Here is a 25,949-nt window from a genome sequence, read left to right as displayed (position 1 = left end):
GCTTTGGTGCAGGAGTTGTGGGAACTGAAGGATGAACACAGGAGACACAGTGGGCAATGATGCTGGGGAGGAAGGCCAGGGCAGGACATGCAGGACATTCTTGGCCACCTTAGAATTTGTGGCCTTTATCTTCAGAGCAAAGGAAAGCCTCTGACATCTTTTGAGGAAGGGTTGGGTGACATAATCTAAGTTATGTTTTAGCACAATCCCTCTGGCAACTGCGGAAAGAAAAGACTGTAGGGCAAAGAGTAGAAGCAGGAGCCCTGCAGGCGGCTCCTGAGTAGTGCAGGTGAGCGGAGGGGCAGGGCTGGGACTACCGGGCAGAGGGGCAAGATGACAGGGAATGGACCATCTGAGATCTTAGAAGAAAATCTGTAGGAGGATCGACAGCATATGCTGATGGATTTGGTGTTGGGGAGCAGTGAGGTTAGAAAAGAAGAAATCAAGGATGATTCAAGTTTTTGATTTAACCCTCCAGGCAGGTGTTTGTTTCATTGCTGAGTGGGAAGACTGAATCTGGGGATGGGTAGAGTCTCAAAAGTCTGACTTTGGACATCTTGACTTGGCAGCACTCATTAGCTTTTTCTGATTAGGGAAGATTAAGAAGAAGAACTCTGGTAATAAATTAAGTCTTGGTGTCTTTCTGGATTCTGAGGGGAGTGCTCAGGTGTTGCTGGGAAGCCGGAGCTCAGCAAGTTGTGTGTGTCTTGCTAGAACCGAACCGGCTATGGCAGCACTAACATTTCCAAATGCAGAGCCAGTTACCAGATTTACAAATCCACTGGGTTTTAAAATCACCAGGGAAATTTTAACTAAAATTAACTGCACATTAGGAGGATACCTTATTGTAATTTTTTTTTTTAACTGCAAGGCTGTTAACACAGCTAATGATCTGCATCATTAGATGCTGGACGATTTTTTCTCTTCCTTAGAGGGAAACGAGCTTGTAGGAATGGCTTGTCCTCTCACTGACCCAGATGAAAACACGAAAACAGAAACAAGCCCTTCTTTACCATCATGAAGCCAAGAACTTCAAGTCAAAGGCATGTTTTCCCTACAGACCACTGCCTGGATTTTCCCAGCCCTCTTTCAGTAAAATAGAAAATTATTATTTAAAAAATCTATTAATTACAACCCTTTTTTCTTTATTTCCCTCTTTGCAGATAAGGTCAGGCCTATGTTCATTTAGTCCATTTCAAAGACTGCATTGCTTAGAAATTTTCAAATCCTTTGACTCAGTGATTAAAGTTATAAATTTATGGCTTAGAAAAATTATCATAAATGCAGGAGGGAAAGTGTTTTTTTTTTCAAAACTGTTCACCTCAGTATTATTTATTGGAAAGCTTCTAAAAAATCAGCAGTAGAATGATTAAATAAACCATACCACAGTCACATGCAGAATAGCATGCAACCGTTCAACTGTTTTATGAAGAATTTTTATTCATCTGGGAAAATACTTGGGTTACAAGAAAAGAAGCAGGATGCATATTTGATAAAACCCCCTCAAAAAAAAACCCCACTACAAACAAAAAGAACAAACACTGCATAAAAAACGGGAAGGAAGATAACAAAATGGCAACAGTGATTGCTTTACTTTCTTTGTATTTTCTAAATTCTTTATGACAAGCATGATGAGATACAAGCTGCTGTCCTTAGTCATGAAGGAATTATGGGAAATTTAATCCCGGGGGATTCTCAAGGTCAAGAAACGATGTATATACCAATTCAACAGGAAGGTGAGTAAGCAGAGGTGGTGATGGGGAGGAGGAGAGAGGAAATGGGGACAGAAGAGTACGCACACTTACTGAAAGGAGAACTCACACTTACTGAATGCCTACCAAGTAAAGGCTGTCCTTTATCCCGACCACAACCACCTGAATTTAGGTATTACTGTTTCCTTTTTACAGGTGATGAACGTGAGGTGGATAAAAGTTAAATAATTTGTGTGCAGGGATGAAGATATACCTACAGACTTGGTGTGAGGCAGGTGGTGCGGGGAATGGTGGTAGTTCGGAATGTTCCAGTTTGATTTTTGTTCTTTTCTGAGAAGTAGGAGGCCAAATTATCTGCAAGGAATAGAGGGTTTGGTGAGAGAAGGAATGAAAGTTGGAAGAAAGTGATGGTTTGAAACTGCGTTTTTGGAGAAGAGGAAAGACAGCTGACCAGGGAAGAGTGTAAGGACAGCCAGGGAGCATTAAGGTCTAGCTGAGGCCACAGGGTCTGAAGTTATTACAGCAACCATGTGCCCAGCTGTTGATTTTTTTCTAGTAACCTAGACAGTAGCATGAAGAAAGGAAGGTTGGTGCAGAGCAGAGTATTTTCCAGAAAGGAATGAGGGAAGAATAGGTTAAGGTATGAGGGGAGAATAGGTTTGAGGGATCAAGAGGGTAGAGATAGGATACTGACAACAGACGGACCAGGGACCCTACGGAGGAACAGGCAGGAAATAAAAGTGGAAGGAACTGATTGGAAGAAAACCGAAGGGCCTGAGTATTGTAGGGAGCTAATATTTTTTGAGTACATCCTCTATCCTACACATCTTTCATGTGTGACTTTATTTAATTCTCCCAACAACCCTATCCTTACGTTGCTGAGGAGTTTAAGTAAATTAGCAAGTAAGTGGCAGAAGTGAAATGTGGTCCACATTGCCAACTACTGGGTTATACTGGCCTCCTAGGTGTCCACAAGGTCAAAGGGAGGATTTGTGGGAGTCACTGGGTGAGGGTGTGGGAGGGACTGGAGGCTGTGATCAGAGAGCAGGCCATGTCTGATCTTGTAGATAAAACAGTCAACCACAAGATCCAAGAAGTCAAGAAATGGGGAGTCAGAGGTCGGGGTGGGGGGTCCTCAGTGAGGGGTCTGAAATTCATCCAGGATGATGACATGCTGTTTCCCAGGTAAACCAATCCACAAAGTGTGTCCCTGCGGGTGTGTAGGTGTGTGTAGGTGTGTGTAGGTGCCTACTATGTGCAAGGTTCAATACATGAATGAATCAGTCCAACTGGTCCCTATAGCAGACACAGGTGCATATCCAGTAGTCATTTCCTCCTTCAAAATTCAGCTATACACCCTCCCACCCCAGACCAGGGAACTCAGGGGGAAGCAGATCCAGTCTCCAGGGCTGGGCCTGGCAGTTCTAAGATAATCTTACATATCTTTCAGTAGCTGGTCAGGAACCCAAGCCAATCAGTGCATGGGATTTCCTGGCCCTAGGAACTGGTTCAAGAATTGACATGTGATCCAACCAAGGCCAATGTTTGTTGGGTGCTTCTGGGCACAAGGGCCAGAATTGCTATAACTAGCCTGCTACCAGCCTGAGAAGGGAGCCAACTCACAAAGGAAGCAGACTCAAAAGACATGTAGAAGAGCAGAGCCAGAGCCCTGATGGAGCCGTGCCTGGCTTCCGCCAGCCCTTCCGGCCTCGACAGCTCTTTCGTAATTGCTCATTATTTCTCTGCTCTCACTAATCCACTCTCCACAACACAGCTGAGATATCGTTCTAAAACACAAGCCTGATGACACCTCCCTCTCTAAGGGCTTTGATGGCTTCCTGCTGCCTATATGCCTGCCATATAGAAATGAATTAAACACAGTCCAGGCCCTCTGGGGATTGGTTGCATGAACAAATATGGACTGTGGCAGAGGGATGGGAGGGGTGGGCATGTGCTGAGGAGAGTGTGCCAACCAGAGAAGACCTCAGGGTAGTGACAGGAGTATTAAAGGAGAAATAAGTCGGCTGGACAGGGAAGAGAGCCCCTCCTTCATCCTGCTGCAAAGCTCCTCCTACACTTTGTGAGTTTGGACCCTGCCACAGCTCTCACACCTCTGGGCCCTTCCTCATGCCACGACTGCTTCTGGGAGAGCCCTTTCTGTTTGTCCCAGCAAGAGTAAAACACATCCTTTGAGCTTCTCTTTGTAAAAGTGGATCTTTTATTATTCGCTCCTCTGGTAACTGGAGGCAGTGCTGCTCTCCCCAGTGAGGTCGGGGTGTGCAGCTTCACCAGGAACCCTGGGCACTCAGTGCCTTCATCTCTGTCACAGCAGGTGCCCAAAGCCTATCACTGGGCTGAGTTGCAGAGCAGACGTAGACCATCTTGTTTACCTGTCAACAACTAACTGCTCTAGTCATTTAATTTACAGACACAGAATCATACCCCCGCAGGCTCCCGATGTCACCCAGTCTCATCCCTGAGTTTATTACTCCTCTCGCTTCTGTAACGGGACTCCACCTCACATTTGCCCCCACCAGTACCTGTGCCACCAGACTATCAGCCGTAGCACAAATCCTCTCTGTGCCCAGTGCTCCCATTTTGCCAGTGTCTTTGAAGAGGCAAGCAGTCCTTCACTGGATAGTATTTACTGACTACATCCCACCAGCCAGTCACGGCAAAAAAACAGGCAGGCTTATAGGCTACCACCTGCACCAGTGCTGGCTCTCACCAAGGCCTGTGGGGATCTACCCACGGAGAGGCTTCAAGGGAAGTCGGCTGCAAGGATGACAGCTGCTCTGGGGCTTCACGAGATCCGGCTTTCCCTTTCCAGAGGCAGCTGCCACGTCAAGCAGAAGAGCCCGCCATGAGTCGATCTTTTTCCTGGGAGGACAGTTTCCAACCACACAACATTCCTGGTACTATGTGAGGAGGGAAGGCAGCGAAGGCAGTAATGAGGCTGCTCTGTCAGCCTCCACCAGCAGAGGAAGGAGGCCTTGAAATGCGACTGGCTAGAGGCAAGGCTTTCCTCTGGACAAAGGACCAACCAATCTCTCTTGAGCAGGGAGTGGAAGAGCCTTCTACTCCCAGGGGCTCAGGCTAGATTGCAAAGGAGGGCAGGCTCTGGGCAGCCAGGGTGGCTCCTGCTGGGGCCCCTTCTGACCTAGCCTTCCTGCCCTAGCATGGGCCCCAGGGACACCAGTGCCGTGGGCGAGCTGATGGGGCTGGAGGGAGTGGAGGGGGCTAGGAGCCTCGGGAGAGGAAGTCCTTCCCCACGTGCTGTGGGAACGCGGGGTAAAGGCCCTGTTGGGGTTGTTGGGCCTGCACACGGTCCTCTTTCAGCACCTCTGGGCGCTGGGTCGGGGAGGGTGGCAAGGGAGGCAGCAGGGCCATTCTCCCAGCTGGTGGCAACAGGTGAGCAATAAGAATGACTGATTCAGGGCTAAGCAGGGCTTCCTCAGGGTTCTCGCTTGAGAAAGAGCCTTCAGGTGAACCTAAGGGAAGAATGAATGCCCTGGGCTAAGCAGCAGAGGGGTCCACGGAGTCATTTAATGTAACTATGAAAGGGGACATGACTTCACCTTGTATGCGGCCCAGTGAAGCCAACGGGCCAGATTATACTCAGAACTAAAAGACAGTAAATGGACGGGACAGGAAAGGTGGCTGAGAGTGGCTTGCCAGATGTTCCCTGGGCTAGTGAGCAAATCCGTCTTCATTTCACTCAGGTACACAGTTGGCTTTCCCAAACAGCCACACTCCTGGAGAACATACACACAGGCTACTTGGTACTAAACTCCATCAGCTAAGTAATACCAGTTCAGAGCCTCTGGTGCTTTTGAAAATGCTGGTCTGACCTTGGAAGGGTAAGAAATGGGTTAGGAAGTTTAAGAATTGCCTGTCTCGCCTACAGTAGCTCCACAGTGACCTCTGACGGGCAACCGGTCTCCTTCTGACCATGGCCTGGACGGCGCCTGCAGGTCGGGCAGAAGAGGGTGGTTCCCCTCTCTGCAGCCTGCTCTGTGACCAAACAGGGGTGACCTCCATGACCCAGCTCTGACTTCCTCTCACGGGGGTGTAATAAGAGAGGTAGCTGGTGAAAGGAGAGTGTGAGTTCTGGGGCCAGGATCGCTCTAGTTCAAACCAACATGGGTTCTCCGGGAGGCCTATGAGCTTGTTTCAGTCTGCTAGCTATTAGGACCAAGGTTCAAACGCAGGTCAAGGACCAGGCTGGGAAGCCTCCAGCCTCTCCATGGTCAACTCTTCCCCTCACCGTCCACTGGTCTTGCAGGGTGTCCAACTCCCTTAAGCTGAAAGTGGCAAACCCCATCACAGTTCAGACATTTCAGGTATGCCACTTAATGCATACTTACAAAGAACAGAAAAGTTACTTCTACCTGAGCCTTGGTTTTGTAATTGAAAAATCTTATTAGGAGGAAATCTTCCCATTCTCTGAGGTGATCTTTAGTTTTTCTTCTTTAGTTTTCGTTGTTTGGTTTGGATTTCCTAAGCATTATTTCTTTTTTTCCATCTCCTCTCTGCTTTCTTTTATAAGACAAAGATGCTGTGGACTTGGCTTCCACTTGGTTCACAAATGATTCTATGGCAATGTATTAAGTTTCTTTCTCCTAAGTCCACTGAAGTCTTTTTGGACTTGGAGAGAGCTTTTTAAGAAAGAACTTGCTCATTCAGCAGGATTTTCCTCCCCACCCCAAGCTCTGGTTCTGACCTGGAAAAAATAAGAGTGAGAAAGAGCAAGAGAATCCTGCAGTCCTGACGCTCAACTTCACAAACCACAAAGAAGAACCTTGCTCCAGTAACGTAATCATGGAGATTTCTGGCACCTTGGTCTTTCAAGAAAAATACATCCATCTGCTGGCACAGGGACCCATCAAACTAAATCCTGTTCAGCATGGAGTTCCCGATTCATTAGCACTGGAAAGTCTATAGCGAGGCTGGCCGCTCCCACTGGATGACGCCTCCCTGCAGCGCCGTCTGTAAACCCCACAGCTGTGTTTTCACTTAAGGCCACTTCTCCTGACTCCACTGTACCTTGTTCCAGAGGCTCGTTCTATCCTCATTAAGGTTAAAAGTGACAGGACAAGGATTCTTCAATGCTGAGGTTTTACTTGCTCAGAAGAAAAACTGCCTGTCTCCAGAGTGATGGTCAACCCGGAGGGAAGGCTGCTCTGTAGTCAGGAGTCCCAGAGGCCTACCTGGTTGGTTCTTTCCAGGTCTGCCTCAGTCAACAAGCCGGTCCCCGGAAGAGAAGAGCCTTGACCCCTCCTGCCCACCTTTCTGAGGGTCACTTCACTGCTTACCAGCAAGCCCAGGGCAGTAGAGCTCTGCTAGCCACTGCCCCACAGCACCTCTGCCTTGATTATCAGTGGGTGAGACCAGCACAGAAGAGCTCATCCCCCATCCCAGCCCCTGCGTTAGCAGAACGGACATTCCCTTGCCCGAGCTTTCCTGATCAGGCCTTACCTGGTCACTGGGTCATGTTGCTGCCCCTCAAATTCCTGAGCAATCTGACAGCGGGGAATGCAGAGCATGGTGAGCAAGTCTGCATGTGTCACAGGCAGTCAAAGGCAGGGATGGTGCCACCAATGTGCTCGTCCTACTCACAGTAGGAGCATTTCTGAGGATTTTCATGGCCCAAGAGGGTAACTTGTGTTGGGACGTTACCAGATCAGAACCAACTCTGCTCAGAGCTCTGGGGCTCAGGCCAACCACCCTTCAGGGACTGGAGTTGCCCAAGGCTGCTTCTGCAGGGAAGGGCCCACATTGACTTGCGGGAACTGCGTATGGCCCCTCCTAATGTACAGAGGTGGTTATGCAACTTGGAGAGATACTGTCTGAATCCCTTTGCATTTAGAATGTATCAGTTCTGCTGCCTAGCCATCTACTTTCTAAGGCTTGTGGTCCTGCCCCAAATTGTAGAGAATATCCCCTTGCCAGAGCCTCCTGCTTCAGTGTCTCTGCTACACAGTTTCTTTTCACACACAGCGGAGAGAAGCATCCTAAATGACAGGCTATGTGCTCACTCAGGTGATGGTCTAAGCTTCATCCCCGAGTCTAGCTAGGCTACAGGAAAGTTACATCCGTAGATGACATGAGCTTGCTCACTAGCTTACTTGTCTTCCTCAAGCTGTGTTTTAATCATATCCTTCAACTTTCACCAAAGTTTGTTTTAAGAAATATAAAATATAACACCTCCTTCTTCACTTGCCAGAAATGTAAAATCTGTCCACTAGAACACTTAATGTCCCTGATTTCAAACCTCATGTGAGAAAGTGCTTCTAGTGCTAGGAAAAGTACTCCCTGACTTTCAATGAGATTAAAAAAAATTTTTTTTAATTGAAGCGTAGTAGGTTTACAATGTTGTATCAGTTTCTGGTGTACAGCATAATGTTTCAGTCATACATATACATACATATATTCCCTTTCATATTCTTTTTCATTATAGGTTACTATAAGATGTTGACCATACAGTAGAAACTTGCTGTTTATCTCAATGAGATTCGTTATAAGAAATAACCTTACAAAGTCTCTCTCTTCCCCCCGAAACAAGAATCTACTTCTGATACTGAAATCAGAAAATGCCCAGTCACAGAAATTATGCTCACTCTTATAGAGTTCCTATTACTTCTGCCCCCTTTCCTTGTTTCTTATTTTCTTTCTTTTTACTGTATTCATTTTACTGTTTATTTCCTTTGTTGTAAGTTTTCTCAAATCCTTTTTGGAAATAGATGAGAGTATACATATATAAAGTTCTTCAAAATAAGCCAAATAAACATAAAAATATGAGATACAAATACAACCTGATTAAACAATGATCATGATGGTAGGCATTCAGTTCATGGAAGAAAGAAAACGGGACATTCTCATACAACCTCGGAGCCAGTGATCAAGCTGGCTCTATTCTTGAAAAAACAGGAGAGAACAGAATGATCTTCCAGGGAATTGGCCTCAGTTTCCAGGGACTTGAGGAGTTGAGGAGTTACATAACCCCAAGCCGGGAGCCAGCAGCTCTGGCCTGGTCTCTCTTCTTTCCCAGACTCTGGGGTGCTAGTGGGGCTCTGATGGCCTTTGCCTTCCAACCTGTAAAATGGAGCTGAGTTCCTCTATGGTCATCCTTGTGGCTGGTTTTATGAATGAATGTGAGATACTTGCTAGGTTTACTGGAAGCAAGCATCTGTAATAAGTCCTTGCTATATCTGTTAGAAGAGAAGCTCTAAAGATTTTAGGAGGACCAGTGCTCACATCTTTAGATGTTTTAATAAAAAAGAAGCAGCAGTGAAGACTTCACCTGCATAAAGCTGTCTTATATAGCCAAGGGCAACTGTCACAGTTCATGACCTGATTCCCTGCTCATTCTGCTTCCTTCCTCCCAGACAATGCCAAATGTCCCAGCAAATATTCCAGGACAACATTCTAAGGTCCTTTCTGGTCCCGGGGCAGCCACTCTGCCCCACTGTCCTGCTCCTCCAACCTGCCTTCAACCTGCAGCAGTGGCCTTAGCAGCACCTCCTGGTAGAAGAATCACTGTCCACGGCCATCCAGTTACAAACTGTCCGTTGATCTGACAACACTTAGTAGATTGCTCAGAATAAACTGGAAGGGACCCCCAGGAGGCCCATACCTGGGGTTACTGGAGGTTCCAAATCTCATGCAAAATACTTACTAGTGTCTTAAGTAGCCTTTTTCTTTTTGAACACATATCAATCTAATAGGTACCATTCTAACTATGGTAAAAACCAAAGAACATATGGATATTGTGAACTTGAAAGAAAATTCAGAAAGAAGTCTACAGTTAAGATGAAAGGCAAAGATCAAAAAAATTTAAAGAGGTTAGTGGAGGATATTAGAAAGGGCCAGGATCCAGTAAGAAGGAAAATGAACAGATTTTCTATTTGCCTTGCTAACTGAAAAGTCAGCTCTGGTAATAGAGACTCCTTGGATAATCTCACAGAGTAGAAAATAATTTAAGAAACTAGACATAATGCTAAATGTTAAAAAAATAAATTTCACAATAATCTTAGGGGAACATTTTCATTAAGCAGAAATTTGTTTTCCCTCCAACCTCTGTATAATCTCTCTAGGGGCTCTGGGCTGGAACACAGGGGACAGACAGTCAGAGGCTCTCACTGTCTGCAGAAGCCTTGGGGATGCTCTGGAATAACTTTCTGCCCATTACACTGGACTAGCTTTCTCTCTAGTGCTCTTAAGACTTCATGCTTTTGCTGCAACCTTCATGTCTGGGACACAGGACTTACTACACCGGAAAGGTGCTCACTCGTTCCACTTGTGAATGGGTGAACCTCTAAACAACAAGCAGCACTGTACAGAAGTAAAGGGTACAGACACTTCAGGCTGGCTCTGAATCCTGGCTTTATTTCCTACTACCTGTATGACCTGAGGCAAGTTACCTTAACCTCTTTGTACCTCAGTTTTCTTCTCTGTAAAATGGGGACAATAATAGTAACTACTTCATAGGGTTGTTGTGAAAATTAAATGAGGGAAACCTGGCTATGGCAAATAATTACTGTTTCTGATGTAATAAGGCCTGGGATTATTTCTTATCAAGAGTTGAGATCAAAATTGAAAAGAGGACACAGTGGAACAAGCTGACTGGGTGGGACTCAACAGTTTCAGATGAGATCACTCTAAAATTCGAGGAATTTCCATAATAATAGGGTTCGATTTCTTAATTAGAGCAATCTTTGGGGAGCCACTTCTCTCTGCACAGGACACACAGCAGGAGAGCACTCCGCAGGAAAACATGGCCTTCAAAGGTCCCCGGCTGCTTCAGCAGCTCACCCAGGACCCAGGGCTCACTCGGCGGCCAGGCGGCTGCAGGCTGACCATCTAGGGCAGCCGTCTCGTATTCTCAGGTGACCAGGTCTCCTGGGCTGCTTCCCACTGAAGCAGCAGACAGGGAGGCCGAAGTGCCCCTAAAAGAGGCTCGTCCCTCAGGAGAAAAGCTTCCAAGGCCCTGCCACGTTGGCAGATGTGCTTCAACATGGAGGCCGTCCAGAGCCTCTGCATCGGCAACAACTTGTCGGCTAATCTCTTCTGGGGGAAGGAACGGGCCGCAACGACCTGCTAGAGCATGGCAGAGGGCTGGCTTCCCACAGTCCGGATACGAGAAAATTGCTTCTATCGTGGTCTGATTCTTCTCCTTCATTCTCAAGTTGAAACATGTCTCCAGCTGCGTGTTTGTTTAACTATCACAGCAACCAACTAGATTGTAAGCTCCAATAGAGAAATCCCAATCGATTACTATTTCTGATTCCCCATAAACCTTTACTAAATAAAAGATTTCTAGGTGATGCAGGGCCCTGCAATAAGCAGCAGAAATAACAGCTTCCGTAAGCAATCAAACACGGCACCAAGAACTTAAACTTGGCAGGCCCAGGATTGGCACCCAGACCCATCTAACTACAGTCGGTGCGTTCCCCACTGGGCCACACTTGGTATTTTTCCTTCTATAAAGAGAGCACCAAGTTGGAAGCCAGGGGCTCTGATAATTTACTTCTTTCTTCTCGATTTTAATAGATGTAGGACAGCAAATGGTGCTTAGAGTGTCAGTCTTTTATGGGTCGCTGGCAAAGGTCTAACTGAAGAAGAACAGGAATTTAAGACGTGTCACCTTCATGAGAGGCTGAACAGAACACCTGCCCAGCTTCAGGTGGAGAAGCTGGACTAGAGGCAGCAGACACTTGGTGGGGCTGCCAGAGGCAGTGTCCTGCCTGGAGACTGGAGGTGCCAGGGAAGCCCACTTAAGTGAGAGTAAGTGAGAGAGAGAGAGAGAGAGAGAGAGAGAGGAAAGAGAGAGGGAGGGAGGGAGAAAGAGAAATGGGTTGGCTCTGCTTTTCCAATTCAGCGAACCTGACCTCTGGTTGACACAGCTCAGTCACACAGTTCATTAGTAATAAGAGCAAACTAGAGCCAAGGGCTTCTAACTCTCAGGGTTTGAAAAAGATGAAAAGAAGAAACACCAGTCAGCTAATCAACATACTGGACAGTAGGAATAAAAAAGGAAAACAAAGCAACGACAACAAAAGCTAAGATTAATATACAATCTATTACTATCCTATTGAAAAAAATGTTGGGGACCCATATAGCCAGTTTCTATTATGTAAGCCATGAGCTTCTGTCCATGACTTCATCTGTAAAATGAAAGCCTCAGAAGAGATGCTGTCTTCAGCTCCTTCCAGCCATGAACTTCACAAGTCTGTGAGCAAGCACCTGGTGAACACGCTCCCTGTGCTGCTCAGCACCGTACCAGACACCACGGGAGGCCCCGGGGGAAAGGACAGTCCAGGCTGGCAGAGAGGACCAAGTCCCACCGACTACTACACTGTCAGAGCTCAGAGAGGGACCTGGTCGAGTGGCCCATATGGAGTAGATGAGGCCTGTGAGTCCAGCAGGACAGCAAGGATTTGAAAGATGCAGATAGAAGAGTCCAGGTAATCGGGAAAAAAATGACTTTAGTTCTCCTCGGGCACAGACCACATGGGCCATATCCATGTTCATCACTGTCTTCCCAAGAGTCTTTGACAAAGTAGGTCCTCAAGAAATAATTGTTGATGGAGTAAATGACCAAAACCAGAGAAATAAGAATGAATATGCACTGTTCTGTGAATACGTATGAGGTTGGTCTGACTACAAAGCAGAGGGTACAACATGGGAGAGAAAAATCACATTGATGGTGGTAACAAAAAAGAGTATGCGTAATAAATCTTCCTGTGCTAGTAAGCACATTAGTGTGCTCTCTCGATGGATTTTCTTAACAAGCTCATAGGATGGGTGCTGTTACCAGCTGGGGACACGGAGGCTCACAGAAGTTGGGAAGCTTGCCCAGGTCACGCAATTACAGCCCTGGGACTAAACTCAGGGCCCCTGTCTCTCAGTTCAGTACTTTCCCATAAGACATCAGAGCCGTGGGTTACATCTGACAGAGGCTAAATTCCAGACTCTCTCATGGTATGTGTTCCTCTCCTAGGCCACCTTCGCTATATGATGTGGACTGCTTTCTGAGAGCAAGCAACTTCTGAGCTGAGACCTTCCCAGGTGCAATGCTGGTGTCCCACTCAGGTGAATTAAACAACCCACCTCTTGTTTTGAGAAAACTAGAGATTTACAGAAAGAGCAAAGATAGTACAAAGAGGCTTTGTGTTCTCTTTACCCAATTTCCACCAAAGGTGACATCTTACATAATCATAACACAGTATCAAACCCAGGGAAGTGACATAGGCATGATCTGTGTGTCTAGTTCTGTCATCTAGACACCTGTGTAGATGTGTGTAGCTGCCACTGCAACCTGGATACAGAACTGTTCCCTCATCACAAAGACCCCGCCTTGGGCCACCTTGCTCTCCGCCACCGTCCCCAACTCTTGGCAGCCACAACTCTGTTCTCCAGCTCTATAATTCTGCCATTTTAAGAGTGTTATATAAATGGAATCGCACAGTATTTTAAAATAGCTCTTCAAAGTTATCCTAAGAGTAAGACTTGATCCATTTTTCAGATTTTCTAGAAGAATATAAAACAAGAGAAGTATAAAAGTTAAGCAGAATAAGGAAGGTTTCTATCCTAGTTCTGCCACTTCCAAAGATGAGACTTTTGACAAGTTAGTTGACCCCAAGTCTCAGTTTCCTCATCTATAAAAATGGGTGTAAGGTTTAAGGATTAAATGAGGTAACATGTGAAAGCATTTGGCAAATGGCAGGTACTCAATAAATTCTAGCTGTTTGTTATTATTAAAATTAGGCCAAGGAAGCCTCTGTGTTTCTTTATAGAATATCAGGCTCTTCCCGGTCACAGACGATTAAGGAAATGACCAGCCAGCCCTTAAATGACCCCAGGTTATTCTTCTCTTTGCTTCCCAAGACTCCACTGTGGACTTTTCAAAGGCGCTTCCAACAGGCATCTTCATGTGCACACCCTCATGAGAACAAGCAGCCACTCCCCACGCCAGATTCACTAGGGGGCCTAGAGTTCTGAAAGCAGGAAAAACAGTCAAGCACTCTCTGTTTAGCACAGAATGCCTCCAGAGGACAGCCAGGGTTTGTGTAGAGGCCCAGCAGCACGCTGAGCACAGAGAAGGGACGGTGCCAAAGGGAGGCAGGGGTCAGACGTGTGATCAAATTAGGTGCTGCATGGATACCCCACAAAGCTCAGCATCACTCAAAGGACGGATGTGTGAAGGGTGACAATGGCCCACGCTACCCACGAGGTCACCTTTACTATGACTAGCTATGGAAATCTGAAAAAATCTCCCCCAAAATCCCCTATGTAAAGACTCCATTATATAGTTGAGAGAGCACTTGACTTCGAGCCTTTGAGTAGCTGGGAACCCAGCACAAATGGCTGGCTATATCTTAAGCAATATGCCCAAGGTCCATTGAAAACAGACAAAAACGGGTATTCAGGATCCTTCATGATTTATTGAAAGTGGCATTGTCTGTGCCTTTGCATGGCACCAGCAGGGGTGGGATCGAGGGCACTCCTCCTGACGGCGGGGTCACTCCATGTGTCTCCTGTTCCCTTGGACTTTTCAACTCCCCTGGCCTGCATTCACTCACACACTTTTTTTCCTTTGAAGTTAAAGAATGCTGCCTCATCTATCACTGACATGTTGGGTTTAAAAGGACTGGGAGTGAATTCACTTTTTTTTTTTTTTTATGGAACGCTTCACGAATTTGCGTGTCATCCTTGCGCAGGGGCCATGCTAATCTTCTCTGTATCGTTCCAATTTTAGTATATGTGCTGCCGAAGCGAGCACGAATTCACTTTTTTTTTTTTAAACAAATGAGAAGGGTTCCGCTGGGAAGAAGGTAAGGAGGGAGGGAGGGCGGAAGAGCGCGGATGATGGCTGCTCTCCTCCAGCTCTGTGCCGACAGGAAGCCCTCCTCTGGCGCCTTGGCTGACGGAGGGGGGACAGAGGCTTTCGTGCTGTGCCACGTGGGGCTCCTCAGGGCCTGTGTGTGCTCATGCTGCCTCTCTCAGTAGCCTTTAAATCATATTTCAAGTCCTGCTTACTGTGCTTGGGAAGACAGATGTGTTTCTGGTGTTTCCAAGAACACTTCTGTACCCTGAGCAGAGGAAGAACCCACGGCGGGGTGGCAGAGGTGCGCCAGACTTCCGTGGCTGGCCGCCTCGTGGGTATCTTTAACCAGATGGCCCCAATGCACCTCAAGCTCAGAGGGTTCCCAGCTGACTCCTGCTTCTCCTCCTGCAATGGTGGAGGGACTCTGCTGGGTGCCACCACAACTGCCCAGCTGCCAAGTCAGAAACCCAGAAGTATTCAGATGTCCCCCACTCCCTGCTCCCTTTTTTGGTTCTGATTCTACCTCCTCAGCACCTTTCCCATCTGGGCCTTCCTACCCGCTGTATAATGTCAGGTTGTGGGGGCGGGGGGTGCCTCACCTAGATTACCACTGCAGCCATCTACCTGGCTTCCTGGATGTCCACCTTGACCCCTTCCAATTCACTCTCCACAGAGTTGCCAGAGAGAGTTTTCTAAAAAGAAAGTCCTAGCCCACCACTCCCATATGTAAAATGCTTCCAGGGTACCAAGCTGAATTCAAGAAAACACTCATATTTCAAGGCAGAGCAAACAAAGTCCTCCAAGATTTGCCCTAGTTACATTTCTGACAGCATCTCCCACTGCCCCTGTGAGTCCCTCCTATGACACAGCGATGCCAATGGCCTGCACATACCACATCCCTGCACTGCTCCACCTGGAACATCCTTGGAGACGCCATTCCCAAACCTGCTCCCAATAGCTCTCCTTTACTAGAACAGGAACCTTCTCCCAGCTCCTATCAACCCAGCACAGAGCATCCACTGGACCACACGTTTTGTAGAGACAGGGCCATGTCTTACCTGTCCTGCAATGATTGACATAAAGTTAATAATCAATGTTGTTTTCTGAATACTTTTGCTACAGTGTGCTACATTTTCCCATGGATGAAAGATGGCAGGCCTCTACTCAGTTTGGCTGAGCGCAGTCATTTCACAGATTTTTATCAAACATTAGCTGCACATCCTTCCCAGGCAAGCAATCCTTGGCCTCTCACCCACAACAGGCTTTCTTCCCACCACATTACACTCCAGCTGTTCTGAGGAAAACCCAGTTCCAATGACAGTCATAACTAGTAAGCTGCCTTGTTGACTATAATTTTTAAAAGCCCCTCGGTTATGGGATTAAAGCATGATCGGGTGAGTCACTGACATGGGTGTTTGCATGTAATCGACAAAGTCCTGTGCTTGGCACCAATCACCGTCCTGACTTTGCGCAGCAGTCAGAAGGATTTATCTAAAAAGTTTAGAGGTTTTTCTCATATCATCCTCACTCTCCTTTAAAAGATACAATCTCTACTTTTACGCTAGTTCTTAAGCCAGAGAAGTCTTATATCTGTTTAAAAGCCACTCCTGGGAAGCCTCTGATGTCCACGCCTCCTTTCTGGATGGTTCCTGGAGGGCATCATGCCTGGCTAGGCTCCTAGGACTGACTCCATCCCAAATCTGCTCAGGTGTGTCTGTCTCTGTGAATGGGACTTTTCTAAAAGAAGCTTCTGGGGCTAGGAAATAAGTCAAGAACCTAAATGTAAACCCTAAAACTATAAAACTTCCAGAAGAAAACACAATCTTTGTGACCCTGGGTTAGTCAAAGATTTCCTAGATATGACACCAAAAGCACGATCCATAACAGAAAAATTCAATAAATTGGACTCCATCAAAACTTAAAACTTTTGCTCTTCAAAAGAGTATAAAAAGATAAGCCAGAGAGAATGAAGAAACAAGAGAATGAAAAGACAAGCCAAAGACAGGGAGAAAATATTTGCAAATCACAAATATGATAGAAGATTTACATCCAAAATATAAAAAGAACTCTCAAAACTCAGTAATAAGAAACCAAACGACTCAATTAAGAAGCGGGCAAAAGATATAAACAGACATGTCACCAAAAAAGATATGCAGATGGAAAATATGCACATTAAAAAGATGCTCCACATCCTTAGTCATTAGGAAAATACAAAGTAAAACCACAATGAAATACTGCTACACATCTTAGCGTTCTCCTTTCCAAGTATTTACCCAAGTGAATGAAAACTTTAAACTGTCACACAAAAGCCTGTAGGCATATGTTTCTAGCAGCATTACTTCTAATCACCCAAATCTGTACCATGGAATACTACTCTGCAATAAAAGGGAATGAACACTTGATACACATAAACACAAGTGTGAACCTCAAGTGCGTGATGCTAAGTCAAAGAAGCTAGACTCAAAAGCTACTGTCCGATTCCATTTATATGACACCCTGGAAAAGGCGACACTACAGGGACAGAAAACAGTGTAGCGCTTGCCAGGCGCCAAGGGGGGAGAGGGTTTGCAGGCATTTTCTGGGGTGGTGGAACTGTTCTTTATCTTGATTGTGGCTACGTGTAGCTTGTAGAACTGAATACCAAAGAGAGTGAATTTTACCTTACCTTACTTGGGGAAAAAATAATTCTGGCTAAAAATGTGACTCGTGGGTGTAGTGTTTTAAGGTGTTAGGAGATTCTAGTGATAGTATATAAACTTCTCCTTTCATAGAAATGGCAAAGAAAGGACTCAAGAGTTGATCGAACCCACAAGCAGTAGAACAAACGCAAGCTGAAACAATAATAAAACATCATCTCCAACCTATCATATTAACAAAGATTAAATCAAAGCCACAAACTCTCAATTTGGTGAGAGGCGGTGACAATGCACTATTGTTCCCTGCTCGGGAAAGCCTAAATTAGTCTAACCCTTCTGGAAAATTATCTGATAGCCTGAATCAAAAGCTCTAAAAATGTACCTACTTAGGATACGCAGAAAAAAGTTATTACTAGATGATGGGTGACTGATGGCTATTTTGGGCTTACTTGTCAATTTCTAAATTTTTATAAAACAAATACATGTTACTTTAATACCATAATAAAAGTTGATTAAAAAAGAGAAAGAACCACAGAAAAATAGTTATTTCTTTCAATCCAGTCATTCTAAGAATGTATTCCCATGGAAATAACCCAAAATGATTTTTGAATTTTACTCACAAGAATAGTAATTGCAGTGTTATTTGTAACAGCAAAACCCAAAAACAACCTTGTGGGACCACCATAAGGAAAGGCTACGTAAGCTGTGGTGTATCTATACAGATGGACTATTTTCTGTCTCCTGCTCAGGTGACGTGGAGCGTGATGTGCGGCTCTATTTCTTCCCCTTCCTTGCTCACAAATCTTGCCTGCTACCTGTTAATGAATCCAGTACCAACTCCTGAGTCTCCCAGTCTCATCTCTTACTGCTGTGTCCCTTCCACACACCCAGCCAAGCCGGACCACCCCTCACGGCGCAGTAGAAGACCACCATTTCTTGCCCCTGCACCTTCATTTCAAATCCTTCTCCTCCACCCAGACCCACCTGATGGAACACAACTGAGGTGACATCTTTCCAGGCCACAGCTGTTGGTGGCCTGTACTGCAGCCCTCACTGGGTTCTTCTCTGTTAGAGGTGGCTCTTTTGTGAGGACAGAAATGGGGCCTTTCTCAGCATCTGGGCACATTGCTAACATCCATTTGGTCTTATGTGTCAGAGAATGTTCTAAGTGTTTTATGGGTACAACTCAGTTAACCTAACAACACTGCCACGGCATAGGTATTATTTCCATTTTACTGATGGTTATCTCAGGAAAATGTAATCTCATTTCATTTATTATTATCTTATCTTAGGAAACTGAGGCACAGAAAAGTGGAAGTCCCACAGCTAAGAGAAAGAGTCAGGATGAGAACCCAGGTGGTCTGACGCAGGGTCCACGCTCATAAGCTCTACATTCTAGTCACTGACTTCAAGCTGGTTTAACAGGAGAGCTGGGCCTGGGGCAGAGTCTGGAGCAGAAGCATGCACCAAAAAGGAACTCAGAGCTAGGCCTCTGGGCAAACAGGGCAGATCTCCACCAAGAAGTCCTCGGCAACAAGGAGTCAGGAGTCCAGGCCTAGAGGCTGGACAGACAGGAGGACAGGGAGAAGCACCGGCAGAGCTCTGTTCCCTCTGCTTAGGGTCAGAAGTGTGTTCCTGCAGGCCAGCTGGGGAATCAGGCGAGCCCGTGAACTTGGCTGCACGGAAGCTTGTAGGAAAAGCTAAGTCCAGTGCTTGGCTGGGGTGGAGGGCAGGAGAATGGAAGGGAAAGAACAGATAGTAGCAAATCAGTTTTCAACTGCCTGATGGCCAAGCCGGCATTCTCAGAGCTCAGAAACAGCTCCCTGTTCAAAGGTACCTCAAACCCAGTAGACTGGTATTCATTAGCAAATTTTCTGATTTGGAAGACTGCCGATTTAATGCTGACAAGCAGCAGGTAAGAAACCTGCTGGGATTCCCTCCCTGGGTGATGCTTTTGGGGTCTGCACTCATTTCCTTCCACTCTGGCAGATTTCCTTCACTCCCCTCTTGCTAGTGGTAGGGGGTGGCTCACAATTCAAGGGGAAAATTAAATAATTTCTATTTTCAACATTTCTACCATTTTCTTATAGCAAAGTGTTAATTTCTATTTTGCACAGGAGAAAAATTTTAAAACAGAATGACTTTGTTTCCAATTTTAAAGTGACCCCTTCCAATCAAGTATATCTCATGTAATATACCAAAGCAGCCACGTCCACACTCAGCCCAACCTCAGCTTTTCCCGTGTGCCCCCTTGTTCTGTTTCTGTCTCTAGTTCCTCCATGAGACATGAAGGTACTCTGAGGGCTGGGAGCTGGGACCACGTTCTGATCTCTGTCCCAAAATCTAGTGTAGTACTTGGTACCTGGTAGATATTTTGAAAAATGTAAGAAATTAAAAACATAAGTCAAAAGGCATGTTCTAAAATTACAAAATACTTTTAAAGCTCTTAAATTCTCTTTAGTTAAAAAATGTTGTTATGTGCTATTTAAGTGGGAATGGAAGAAGTGTTACAAAACAACAGTGTCACAATAATATCATTCTTTAAAAATGTAAGGATTTCTTGAGGAATAACAAACAGGGCCACACCTCTCAGTTCTAGACTGTAAAATGGGCACAGTGTCCTTGAGCACCCACTGACCTCAAGACATCTCGAGTGCTAGGATAGCCTGGAGCTCACCTCTTCTGGACCAGCACCACAGATTTATGAGTGAGAAAGAAACGGCCCCAAGGGATCTGCCTTCTACACAGCTGATACTCAAGAATGTAGGCAGGGAGGGAGAAGAAGGGATTAAAAAAACAAAACTACAAAATGAAATGACTGAAAACCTCTGATGTACTGCACCAGGCGCCTAGAGGAGAGACGGGGAAAGAGGCCTGAGATATGTGGAGAAGGAGGCAGCCTATGCGAAGCAGGCTTCCAGAGGAAGTGGGTTATGTGGGACTCGGAGGATCAAGTGGAGGCCCAGACTATTCGAAGGCGGGGAAGGACCAGTGAGTAAGGCAGATGGGCTGGTGGGAAACAGGGAACACAAAACACAGGCCACATCACAGAGGGCCTCCAAAGCCAGGAGGTGTTTGGATCTGATGGAACAATCCTGTAGTTCTCAAAGGCTGATCTGAGATCAACAAAATGAGAGAAAAGCTTTCCACAAAGCTCAACCAGGTCAAAGTAAAAGATTGCCCTGAACTATGAAATTATGTCTCTCCTTTGTTTTGGTGCTAAAATGTTTTTATTTATAAAATCATGGAGATGGTAGATGGCAATTGGCTTTTAAAGAAAACCCTTTTTGGCAAAATAAAACCTGGCAACCCTATACCTATCCCAGGATATATATGGAAATCTTACTGCCCATGAAATTTGCTTCCGGAGACTGCAGGTTCTTGAGCGACGTGAAAGCGCACCAGGGGAAGGTAGGCCTGGCGGCGTTGTTTAAGACAGACAGCTAATAGAACAGAAGCAGAGTCCCCCGCTTGCAGCACCACGAAAATCGAAATTCACTGGGCTTGCCCCAAGCAGCAGTCATGGTTGAAATCTAAGGATCAGCTGCAAGGGCTCCCTTTCCCCAATGCAGGTTTTACTAACGTCAAAGGATTCCATGTCTCTTATGTAGCTGTTTGGCTCACATTCGAGTGACGTGGGATGTGACATGGGGGCAGGGTGAGGACGTGCAGAGTGTCCTGTGAATAGAAAGGGGAGAGTCCAAGAGCTTCCTAATCATGAGTTCAATTACCCAAAAGACAGAGTCCTGGAGGAGCCAAATCTGTCTGTCAAGGCCACTAACCTGAAAGGCTTGCATCTTAGAACAAAGGGCACCAGCCACTACCCTGCTCTACCTCCATGTTTCTTATCTGTTATCCTGCCAGAGTGAGAGCCCTTGGTCTCGATTCCCTGTCCCCTGGAAGTGCTAGGGACTTGAATTTGAGTCATCTGGGCACACTCTCAGCCGTGCTGTGAGTTCTCGTCTCAGACAGCCCAGCAGCGACTACACAGAACCTCTGTCTTGTGGAAACCATTTCTATCAAAAGCAAAACCAGGCTCTGATCAGAATTCACAGGGGGAGCATCAGCCTGGGATTTCTACTGTGGTATGCAAATCATTTCCATCTCATCATGGGGGTGGGGGATAGCAGCTGATGGTAGCACACCCAGAATGTTCGACACTTTTTGAGAGGCAGGCGAGGGGATTTGGTGCCTTGCCCACCTTTCCATGACAGCCAGTCAGGTCTCTCACCAGCCTGAGCATCTCCATTCCCGGGGTGGCACACTGCAGGGGCTTCTTTGCCTTCCCTGGAGAGCCTCTTCTGCCAGGCTCCAGAGCAGCAAGCTTGGTCTGAGGATACAGGGGTGAGCACGGAAGTGCTCAGGGCGCCTCAGAAGCACTGCCAGCCCCCTGGGGTGCTAACACTTCCTGGCCCCTCACACCTGTCCAGGCAGCCCCACCTTGAGAAAGTCCTCATTAAACCTTATTCTAAACTCTGGATGCCCTGGCAGGTAATCAAACACCCAATCCTTTTATTCAAAAGAGAAGGAAAACTCTCTGATTCATAACATGCACTTAATTCTCTTACATAAACACACCTCTCTTCTAGAGCTACAGTCCTCCCAGATCACAATTAGCATCGTTTTTAAAAAAAGACCAATAACTACAGAGATGTGTAGAGACCTTGAGACATCTGGCTAAAAACGAGCACTAGGGCAGGGGCTGGGAATAGAAGGATGAACAGATATTGTCCTTACCCTTAAGAAACTCACAGTGTCAGAGAAGGAGACAGGGAAGCAAATGGAAAATAACAAGGCAATGTGAAAATGTGACCAAGACAGGTGACAGGTGTAAATAAAGTGCTCAGGGAACCCTAAGTGGGAGGGATGGATGAGTTGGCCAATGCAAGCAGCAGGACATAGAGGCTGAGGCAGAGCTCTTCCCTTCTGTCAGAAATGAGCCCGGATACAGAAACAGAAGGCAAGTGAAAAGCTTCTAGAGGTGGGGTAGGAGCCAAGTTTACTTTCTAAAATTACATAAAAAGCAGTTTTCAGAATTCTGCTGAGGACCTACACTGGCCATTCCCACCAAAAGCAGAAGCATCAGCGACTGGTCTTCACCAGCAGCCACTGCACGAGAGGGCACCTGGTAGTGAAGGCCATCCTAGGACTATCCGGGGGCCTGGTCTCGTAGAGGGCACCTTCTCTCTCTGCCTCTGGCTACCTTCTGCTCCCTCTGGTCACCCCAGTCAGACCTTCTTTTTACCACATTAACTTCTGTTCCAAATATGCTTGAGCCGGCTCAAGCTGCCTTCTCTAACCCAAATTTTATCAGTAATAGATGGAATATTTTGACCTCGGTCTGACTTGTGTGTTTATTTCTCAAGAGGTTCAGAACACAGAAGGGAGAGGAATGTGAAGGAATATACCCCTCGAATCTCAAAACGGTGGGCATTTCATGCCTTTCAGCTCTTCTTCACCAACCCTGGCCTTCACTTTGATCACCATGTGGTTCAGGGCTTCCCTTCCCAAGCAGCCTTCTTTCACAAACCCCATGTGCCTAAGAACCATCAGGCTGGGTATTCCTTTAGTCCTGTGTCAATTCATATATACCAGCCCCCCACACCCTGCCCTTTTTAAAATCTTACTGGAGTTTCTTGTAAGTACACAGAGCTCTTCACAAATTCACTAAGCAACTTTAGTGTAGAAAGTTTGTCTTCCTAAGGCTCCTTCACAGAACTATGAGCAGCACTCGTAACAAGATAGGAACTCAAGAAATATCTGTCCAGTGAGGGTTGGAAATCATGACTGAGTCTGCTTTTTTAACAACTTCCAGAATAATACTACATGCATTCCTTCTAATTTTTGAAAATTATGAGTAAATGATGATGTGACATGCCTAAAGGAAGGTGAGCACATGAAAAGTTATAAAGTTTAGGGCTATAATAACAAGCTGCTCAGCGAAGTTACTCTGGCACTTAATGATACATGTTAGATTTTATGTGTATGCTAACAAGCTACAAACGGTGATCGGCTCCTACAAGTGGGTGTAATTAGTGTTACTTATACACATCTAGGTCAAGTTTTCAAGTCCTGTCTCTTGTTCATGCCTTGGGATGCATAAATGTGGATTGTTTTCCCTGAGTCCAGATGAAATTAAAGCGCGATAACTGAATCAATTTCTCTCAAAGGCAAGACTTCCATACCCCATGACTGGGAATTCCTGCGCTCCCAGTGTTCCCTGAAAGCTAGAGACTCCACTCTCCTCCAGAGGTCACCCTAGGAAGCCTCGGTGCTGAATGGCTCAAAACAGCACAGATTCTTGGCTGTGGATTTATTTATAAATGAGGTGGAGAGATTGAAATGAAAATTTTGCTAATATGATTATTATGAAACTGGTAACTGAGAAAAAGGGGAAAATCTGACAGGATGATAAATACTCTTCAAGCCTCCCTGATTCTAGAACTATCTCCACGGCTGAAGTAATGCACTGTCTGTCAACATTTAACTGGAAGCCCTGAATTTCTAGTAAAAGCCTTCTTATGCTGTTTATCATTACCCTAATTCTTACGGTGGCAGAGATCACATAGAGAAATTCTGTTCTCTTTGGTCTTAGTGCAATTGGATTTCCTTATAATTATTCATGTCAGGCCAGCTCAAACAATGCCTGGAAGCTATACACAGGAGGTAAGAGCAACAAAAAACACTAGTAAAGTTACAAATGTTCTCCGAGGATGGGAAAAAGCAACAATAGTTCTCAGCACCATTTCAAATACAATGGGTTTCTTATTGAGTTTAACAAGCACAAAGAAGGACTTTAGTTTGGGGCGGGAGCTCACCCTTCAGTCTCAATGTTAGCAAGAGTTTAGCAAGAAGCTTTTAACCACGTTTCTCAGTCATTTTACATTTTAAGACCCTTATTAGTATTTTTTTTATAACGGCTAATGCAAACAGGAATAGTCTATAGTTTAACATACTGAACAATACGAAAGATGAAGAAATAATCCAAGACAGAGTCACTGGGACATTTCAGGAGCCCTAGCCCAACTGTGAGAGAGAGAGACAGAGAGAAAGAGAAAGAGAAAGGGAGACCTACTCCCAGCACACAGGCAGAGAACTCCTGACAGGTATTTCTGTCACAGGTGCCCTTATCCACAGGCGACTGGAAAGAGGATAAATTGGTATGATCTTTCTGGAAGGGAATGTGGCAATGTTTCAAAATTCTAAGTATGTCTTTATTTCTGGCCTTATCATCACAGTTCCAGGACTGGCCTAAGGAAACAACCAGAGATCAAGGTAAAGATTTATGAATAAAGATGGCCACGGCACTATTTACAGTATCAAAAAACCAGAAATTAAATATTCACAACTGGGGCATGGTTAAATGTTTAAGAGCATACTTGTATGATGGAATATTATTACATAGGCATTATAATATTTTAAAGAATTTTGAGTGACATGGGAGAAAGCATTCTATAACATTAAAATTATATGTATGTTATGCTGACCACTCCTCCCTCCTGCCATGAAGTGACAAAGGGGAGATTAATGAAAAATCATAATATACCAAAATATTAACAGTGGTTATTTCTCGGTAACGGGATTATAAGTGATTTTGATCCTTCTTTATACTCTTGTATTTTCTAAATTTTCTAACCCTAGAATATACTCACATGCTTTTCTATAAGCACAAGAATATATTTTCGCTTTTAAAATCGGATTTAAAGCTTCCTTTCCAAGGAAAGAGTGGGGATCAAAGGGGCCTCACTAAGAACTCGGCAGGAGGAAGTGTTTGTCACCCTCCTGTCTGTCTGGTGCCATCTGGCTGCTCATTTTAGAGACCTCACCCCCACTCCCAATATAGCTCATTCTCCTGCAGCTTAAGGACCTTAGATGCCGCTGGATCCCAAAGGACTACCTCTAGGTGAGCCTTCCCCACTGACCTCCAGACTTCTATGCCCACATCTCGACCTGTTTTGTCTTCAGCTGGCCCTCAAACTCAACAGACCCTAAACGGAAGTCATCTACTTTCTTAACTCTCCTATGCAAGGTGTTTCCTGTCAGTACTTGGTACTGCATCAATGCCCGTGCCTAAACCTGAAACCTGATTCCCGGATTCATCTCTCCTCCCTCACCTCAATTTGCCAAGGCTTGCCAATCTTCCGTCCTCTCTTGGATCTGTAATTTTCTCTCTCCCCACAGTCTCTATCTCAGGTCGGGCCCTTTCTCTCTTGGAATACAAGCTTCCTTCATTTTTTTCTCTTTTAGTCTGCTCTCCACACTACAGCCAGTAAGCTCTTTCTAAACCACTGCTCTGATCACAACACTTCTGTATCTGAAATCATTCCACGGCTCCCTTGGCCCATTCCTAAAGACTTCAAGGCCCAGCCCCTGCCTCCTCCTCTTCCAGCTGCTCCCTCTCTTCTCACTCCACGCCACACAACCCGGAACATTTGACGATGCCCAAAGGTGCCATCTCTCACCCCTGCCACGCCTGTGCCAGCAGCTTGCCTGAAAGGCCCTCCCTTGCACTCGGAGACTGGTTAGCCCCCCAAGTCTTTTAAGAGACTTGGGGTACACAATGCCCCTGCTGGGAAGTCTTCTCTGATCCCGAACCGGGCTGGGCCTCTTCAGCACAGTCTCACCCCACTCTGGGACAGCTGTGTCACAGCACTTTACATTTTCTGTGCGGTCTGCGGGCTTCTTCACTCCACTGTAAACTTAAGAATCAGGACTGTTCATTTCCAGCCCCTACCACATCCTTGCTTTCAGTACCCAATGAATGCTGTCTGA

The 25,949-nt window shown here is 45.8% G+C and overlaps 1 protein-coding gene and 1 non-coding gene across 4 annotated transcripts in view; both read right to left on the bottom strand.

Annotated features, from left to right (window-relative positions):
* The window catches only part of DIS3L2 (DIS3 like 3'-5' exoribonuclease 2), a 315,313-nt gene that overhangs the window by 35,471 nt on the left and 253,893 nt on the right, over positions 1 to 25,949 (bottom strand). The window lies entirely within an intron of this gene.
* LOC140696693 (U6 spliceosomal RNA) lies at positions 14,390 to 14,496 on the bottom strand. Its single transcript, XR_012073213.1, has one exon. It is a non-coding gene; the product is annotated as a U6 spliceosomal RNA (small nuclear RNA).

This window comes from Vicugna pacos, chromosome 5, assembly GCF_048564905.1.
Source record: "Vicugna pacos chromosome 5, VicPac4, whole genome shotgun sequence".
NCBI classification, from domain to species: domain Eukaryota; kingdom Metazoa; phylum Chordata; class Mammalia; order Artiodactyla; family Camelidae; genus Vicugna; species Vicugna pacos.
Note: the sequence above shows the minus strand (reverse complement) of the source record. Positions and strands in the feature narration are given on the sequence as shown.